The sequence below is a fragment of the Arachis stenosperma genome, chromosome 5 (genome assembly GCF_014773155.1).
Source record: "Arachis stenosperma cultivar V10309 chromosome 5, arast.V10309.gnm1.PFL2, whole genome shotgun sequence".
In the NCBI taxonomy this organism is placed as follows: Eukaryota; Viridiplantae; Streptophyta; class Magnoliopsida; order Fabales; family Fabaceae; genus Arachis; species Arachis stenosperma.
This window is the reverse complement of record NC_080381.1, coordinates 60997879-61005618: the sequence shown is the minus strand read 5'-3', so window position 1 is coordinate 61005618 and position 7740 is coordinate 60997879. Positions and strand designations below refer to the sequence as shown.

General features: G+C 39.1%; 1 non-coding gene across 1 annotated transcript; it reads left to right on the top strand.

Annotated features, from left to right (window-relative positions):
• Positions 1 to 7432: 7432 nt before the first annotated feature.
• Positions 7433 to 7536, top strand: LOC130984007 (small nucleolar RNA R71). Its single transcript, XR_009087969.1, has one exon. It is a non-coding gene; the product is annotated as a small nucleolar RNA R71 (small nucleolar RNA).
• The last annotated feature ends 204 nt before the right edge of the window (positions 7537 to 7740 follow it).

Genomic DNA, 7740 nt, shown 5'->3' with positions numbered 1-7740 from the left:
TGTAGAGAATCCCATCTTTTCTTGTCTTCTATCTATTTATGAGCAGGAACAGGGACAAAGAATCTCTTTTAGACTTTGATCCTGAACTTGAAAGGACTTTGAGGCAGCGTTTACAACAAGCAAAAAGCATATTCACAATAGCCAAACAAAAAGTTAAATATTCACAATAGCCAACAATAAGCAAGCAACATATGCACAATCAACCAAAAATAAGGTATCCATAATATTCACATATGCACAATAGCCAACAATATAACACCATTGCAACTCCTCAGCAACGGCGCCAAAAACTTGATGTGGCAAAACCGTCGGCTTAGAATTTTCATAAAATATAGTTCCGTTGCAATTATAGCTCCAAGCCAAAAAGTAATGCCCAAATCAAAGTTTAGTATTCAAATTCAAACAATTAAACCGAGAGTAATCAAACCTCGGGTCGTTCTTCCATAGGAATTTATTGTTGATCTAGATTTTCACAAAATAGAATTCCTTCGTTGCAAGTATAGTCTAAATCAACAAATAATTCTCAATCAAATTTTAATTCTCTAAAATTGTCAGAATCAAAACACAATAACCGAGAGTATTTAGACTCCCAGATCCTCTTCCTAGGAGTTGCAATGAAATGTTCATTTATTGACTATGGGAAATGGGGGTTTGATTGTAAGAGGCAAGAAATTAAAATGGCAATAATGTAAATGACAATAAAATAAAGATACATGCAAGTAATTAAAAGGAATGCAATTAAAGCAATAAAAATGGAATTTGAATACTAAAAAGGACTCTTGGCAAGAATTTGAAAAATTAGGATTCCTGTCCTAGTTATGGACCAAAAACATGGTAATTGTGTAGAATCAATCCCAATTAGTCAATCATAACATCGAGGATTAGTCAAAAGGGCATAATTGATCTCAATCTACAAGTCCTAGCCAACACTGTTAATGGGAGGCTTAGAGTTAGTGCAAACCAAACCAACTAACAATCCTAACACAATGTGGAATGGACATCCACAACTCAATTTCACCTAATCACCTAATTTCCCAACCAAGAGTGTGAAAAACTAGGCAAAAATCTAACTAAGCATTTTATCAAACACTTGGTGGACATGAAATGAAAGCATGATAAAATAACAAGAAATAATAAAATCTACGACTACCAAAAGCAAAGAAAGCATAATAACAACTCAATTAAACAATAAGAACATGAAAACATAAATTGCATTAAATGTAAATTAAAATAACAAGAGTGTGCATAAACATAAAAGTGACTAAATAGAGAAATTAAGAAGATAAACTAAGGAAATTAAGACAAGAGAACAAAGAAATGTAGAAGAAACTAGATGAAAACAAGAATCAAAAGTAGAAATTACAAAGAAATTAAACCAAGAAACCCTAGTTCTAGAGAGAAGGGAGAGCTTCTCTCTTTAGAAAATGAACTACATGATGCTAAACTAACCCTAATTGCTCCCCCCCTTCACATGGAAGGAGGCCCTCTTTGATATAACACTCAATCAGCTTCAGAATGTCCACAACTGGGCTCTGGAGGCTGGTGCACGAAATTGTGATCACACTTTTCACAACTCCGCACAACTAACCAGCAAGTTCACTGGGTCGTCCAAGTAATACCTTACGTGAGTAAGGGTCGATCCCATAGAGATTGATGGCTTGAAGCAAGCTATGGTCATCTTGTAAATCTCAGTCAGGCGGATTCAAATGGTTATGAGTTTGATAATTAAAGGATAAATAAAATGTAAAATAAGTGTTTAGAAATGTTTTGTTGCTCCTGATAATTCAAATGGTCATCTTGTAAGCGTTTGGAGATGTTTTGTTGCTCCTGAACCTTTGCTTTCCTATTGTCTTCATCCAATCATGCATGCTCCTTTCTATGGCAAGCTGTATGATCCTTTAAGTGAAAATGGTCCGGCTACGGTCTCTGTACGGCTAATCAACTGTCGGATTTCTGGTTTCGGTTGAAAAATACCAGGCACAGCTGCTGCAGGGCTAATCATCTGTCGGTTCTCACTTGTGTCGGAATAAGATCCATTGATCCTTTTGCACACTGTCACTGCACCCAACATTCACGAGTTTGAAGCTCCTCACAGTCATCCCTTCCCAAATCCTAATCGGAATACCACAGACAAGGTTTAGACTTTCTGGATCTCAAGAATGCTGTCTATTGATTCTAGCCTATACCATGAAGATCCTAATCACGGGGTCGGATCCTCTGTTGTCAGGAGAGATAATGTGAATCCGTGGATCAGAGACACAAGAGAGTATACTCCGGCTGGCGTCCAATGACTACATTGAACATCATGCAGACCGCTTTGTGGTTGTCAGGCACGCAGATCTTGGCTAAGCGAGTACTGAAGATAGTGGGTGATTGTCACGGGTCACCCTTCAGTCTGACTTAACTGAATTAAGTACAAGAGTATATCTTGGAGAAGATGTCGGCGTGAATTAAAGGAAAAACAATTGTACTTGCATCAATTCATGAGGAACAGTAGAGCTCCTCACCTTAACCTATGAGGTGTAGAAACTCCACCATGGAAAATACATAAGAGAAAAAGGTCTAGGCATGGCCGAATGTCCAGCCTCCCCAAACATGATCATAAAGCTCAAGGGTTCCAAAAAAGGCCCTAATAGAATAGTAAAAAGTGCTATTTATACTAAACTAGTAAACTAGGTTTACAGAAAATGAGTAGATAGTGCAGAAAGCCACTTCCAGGGCCCACTTGGTTTGTGCTTGGGATGAGCTTTGAAACTTTCACGTGCATAGCCCATCCTTGGAGTTAAACGCCAGCTTGGGTGCCAGTTTGGTGGTTTAACTCCAGCTTTGGTGCCAGTTCTGGCGTTTTACGCCAGAATAGGGTCTCTGGTGGGCGTTTGGACGCAAGTTTGGGCCATCAAGTCTCAGACAAAGTATGGACTATTATACATTGCAGGAAAGCCCAAGATGTCTACTTTTCCAAAAAATTGAGAGCGCGCCAATTGGGCTTATGTAGCTCTAGAAAATCCACGTCGAGTGCATGGAGGTCAGAATCCAACAGCATCTGCAGTCCTTTCTCAGCCTCTGAATCAGATTTTTGCTCAGGTCCGTCAATTTCAGCCAGAAAATACCTGAAATCATAGAAAAACATAAAAAGTCATAGTAAAGTCCAGAAATGTGAATTTTCCCTAAAAACTAACAAAAATATACTAAAAAGTAACTAAAATATACTAGAAAGAACCTAAAAACAATGCCAAAAAGCGTATAAATTATCCGCTCATCACAACACCAAACTTAAATTGTTGCTTGTCTCCAAGCAACCAAAAACAAAATAGGATAAAAGGAAGAGAATATACAATAAATTCCAAAACATCAATGAAGCTTAGTTTCAATTTGATGAGCGGGACTAGTAGCTTTTTGTTTCTGAACAGTTTTGGCATCTCACTTTATCCTTTGAAGTTCAGAATGATTGGCATCCATAGGAACTCAGAATTCAGATAGTGTTGTTGATTATCCTAGTTCAATATGTTGATTCTTGAACACAGCTACTGATGAGTCTTGGCCATGACCCTAAGCATCTTGTTTTCTAGTATTACCACCGGATACATAAATGCTGCAGACACATAACTGGGTGAACCTTTTCAGATTGTGACTCAGCTTTGCTAGAGTCCCCAGTTAGAGGTGCCCAGAGTTTTTAAGCACACTCTTTTTGCTTTGAATCATGACTTTAACCACTTAGTCTCAAGCTTTTCACTTGGACCTTCATGACACAAGCACATGGTTAGTGACAGCTTGATTTAGCCGCTTAGGCCAGGATTTTATTTGGGCCCTCCTATCCAGTGATGCTCAAAGCCTTGGATCCTCTTTACCCTTGCCTTTTAGTTTAAAGGGTTACTGGCTTTTTCTTTTTCTTTCTTTTTTTGTTCGCTTCTCTTTTTTCGCAAGCTTTGTATTTTTCACTGCGTTTTCTTCCTTCAAGAATCAATTTTATGATTTTTCAGATTATCAATAATATTTCTCTTTTTTCATTATTCTTTTAAGAGCCAACAATTTTAACATTCAAAAACTTCACTATAAAAAATATGCACTGTTCAAGCATTCATTCAGAAAACAAAAAGTATTGCCATCACATCAAAATAATTAAACCTTTTTCAAGATAGAACTCAAAATTCATGTACTTTTTATTCTTTTGCAATTAGAAACATTTTTCATTTAAGAAAGGTGAATGATTCATAGGGCATTCATAGCTTTAAGACATAAACTCTAAACACTAATGATCATGTAATGAAGACACAAACATAGGCAAAACATAAAGCATAAAAACCAAAAAATAGAAAAATAAGAACAAGGAGATTAAAGAACGGGTCCACCTTAGTGATGGCGGCTAGTTTTTCCTCTTGAAGATCCTATGGAGTGCTTTAGCTCCTCAATATCTCTTCCCTTCCTTTGTTGTTCCTCTCTCATGGCCTTTAGGTCCTCCCTAATTTCATGGAGGATGATGGAGTGCTCTTGGTGCTCCATTCTTAGTTGCTCCATGTTGAAACTTAATTCTCCTAAAGAGGTGTTGAGTTGCTCCCAATAGTTGTGTGGAGGGAAATGCATCCCTTGAGGCATCTCAGGGATTTCTTGATGAGGAATTTCCTCATGCTCTTGTTGAGGCCTATGAGTGGGCTCTCTTGTTTGCTCCATTCTCTTTCTGGTGATGGGCTTTTGAGATGAATCTCTCCATCTTCCATGACTCAGAGGTGGAAGCAATTTCCTTCTCTTTCCTCTTTCTAGAGGTTTCTCCGGCCTTAGGTGCCATTAATGGTTATGAAAAAAAATAAAAAGCAACGCTTTTTCCATACCAAACTTAAAAGGTTTGCTTGTCCTCGAGCAAAAGAAGAAAGAAAGGAGTAGAAGAAGAAGAAATGGAGGAGATGAAGGTGGAGGAGTGGTTCATCCAAAGAGGGTTTGGAGTGTTTGTGATGTGTGAAAATGAAGGAGTAAGGAGGGGGTATTTATAGGGTAAGGGTTGAGAGGGAATCCGTGTGATAGGGGTTGGGTTTGGGAGGGAAATAATTTGAATTTGAGTGGGTGGGGGTAGGTGGGTTGTATAATGGGAAATAGTGGATGGATGTGAGTAGTGAAGAGGTTATGGGGAAGAGGGTGGGATTTGATAGGTGAATGGTATTTGGGGAAGGGTGTTATGAAAAGGTGTGAAGAGGAGTAAGAATGAGTTGGGGTAGGTATGGATCCTGTGGATTCCACAGATCCTGAGGTGTCAATGATTTCTCATCCCTATACCTTTCTGGCGTTTAAACGCCCTCTTGTGACATTTCTGGTGTTGAACGCTAGGCTGCTGCCTATTTTTGGCATTAAACGACAGTCTGGCTACTAATTCTGGCGTTTAACGCCCAGAATGCTACCAAACTGGGCATTAAATTCCCATTCTACTACCCTTACCGGCGTTTAACGCCAGCCAGACACCAGACACCATTTTCTGGCGTTAAATGCCAGTCTATGTGCCATTTCTGGCATTTAACGGCCAGAATGGTGCCACACTGGGAGTTAAACGCCCAATTTGCTAGCCTTACTGGCGTTTGAACGCCAGTAAGCTCGTCTTCCAGGGCATGCTATTTTTGATGCTGTTTTTTATTCCTGCTTTATTCCTGCTGCTGTTTTTGTGACTTCACATGATCATCAACCTAAAGAAGACATAGACTAACACTAGAAAATTGACTAAAAAAGTAATTAATATAGATAAATAAAATTGGGTTGCCTCCCAATAAGCGCTTCTTTAATGTCAATAGCTTGACAGGAAGCTCTTATAGAGCTTCACAGATTCTCAGAACATGGTTGTGGCCTCCCAATACCAAACATAGAAGTTGAGTGTGGGGGTTCTGTCTAACTCTGTATTGAGAGAAGCTTTTCATGCTTCTTCGCCATGTTTATAGAAGAAGATCCTTGAGTCTTGAAGACAAGGTAGTCCTCATTCAATTGAAAGACTAACTCTCCTCTGTCCACATCAATCAGAGCCCTTGCTGTGGCTAGAAAGGGTCTTCCAAGGATGATGGATTCATCCTCATCCTTCCCAGTGTCTAGGATTATGAAGTTAGCAGGGACGTAAAGGCCTTCAACCTTCACTAAGACATCCTCTACAAGTCCATAAGCTTGTTTCATTGATTTGTCTGTCATCTCTAGTGAGATTCTTGCATCTTGTACCTCAAAGATCCCTAGTTTCTCCATTACAGAGAGCGGAATGAGGTTGATACTTGACCCCAGGTCACACAGAGCCTTTTCAAAGGTCATGGTGCCTATGGTGCAAGGTATTAAGAACTTTTCGGGACCCGATTTCTTTTGAGGCAATGTCTGCTGAATCCATGTATTTAGTTCATTAATGAGCAATGGAGGTTAATCCTCCCAAGTTTTATTACCAAATAACTTGGCATTCAGCTTCATGATTGCTCTTATATACTGAGCAACTTGCTCTTCAACAGTGTCTTCGTCCTCTTTAGAGGAAGAATATTCATCAAAGCTCATGAATAACAATAGTAACTTCAGTGAAATCTCTATGGTCTCTGTATGAGCCTCAAATTCCTTTGCTTCCTTAACAGGGAACTCCTTATTGGTCAGTGGACATCCCCTGAGGTCTTCCTCACTGGGAATCACTGCCTTTTCACTCTCTCCAGGTTCGGCCATTTTGGTTATAGTTATGGCCTTGCACTCTCTTTTGGGATTCTCTTCTGTATTGCTTGGAAGAGTACTAAGAAGAGTTTCAGTAACTCTTTTACTCAGCTGACCCACTTGTTCTTCTAAATTTCTGATCGAGGACCTTGTTTTAGTCATGAAACTGTGAGTTGTCTTAGTTAGATAAGAGACTATGGTTGCTAAATCAGAGAGGCTCTGCCTAGAATTCTCTGTCTGTTGCTGAAAAGATGATGGAAAAGGTTTGCTATTGCCAAACCGAATTTTCCCGCCATTATTATTATTGAAGCCTTGTTAAGGCTTCTGTTGATCCTTCCATGAGAAATTTGGATGATTTCTCCATGAAGGATTACAGGTGTTTCCATAGGATTCTCCCATGTAATTCACCTTTTCCATTGCAGGATTCTCAGGGTCATAAGCTTCTTCTTCAAAGGAAGCTTCTTTATTACTGCCAGATGCAGCTTGTAATCCAGTCAGATTCTGAGAAATCATATTGACTTGCTGAGTCAATTTTTTGTTCCGAGCCAACATGGCATTCAGAGTATCAATCTCAAGAACTCCTTTCTTATAAGTCATCCCATTATTCACAGGATTTCTTTAAGATGTGTACATGAACTGATTATTTGCAACCACCACAATGAGTTCCTGAGATTTTGCAAGGGTTCTCTTCATATGAAGAGATCCACCAGCAAAGTTGTCCAATGACATTTTGGATAATTCAGATAGACCATTATAGAATATATCCAAGACGCTCCATTCTGAAAGTATGTCAAAAGGACACCTTCTGGTCAATTGCTTGTATCTTTCCCAAGCTTCATAGAGGGATTCACCTTCTTTCTGTCTAAAGGTTTGGACATCCACTCTAAGCTTGCTCAACTTTTGAGGTGGAAAGAATTTAGCCAAGAAAGCATTGACAAACTTTTCCCAAGAGTTCAGGCTTTCTCTAGGTTGTGAGTCCAACTATGTCTTAGCTCTGTCTCTTATAGCAAAGGGTAAAAGCATAAGTCTGTAGACCTCAGGATCAACCCCATTGGTCTTAACAATATCACAGATCTGCAAGAATTCAACTAAGAA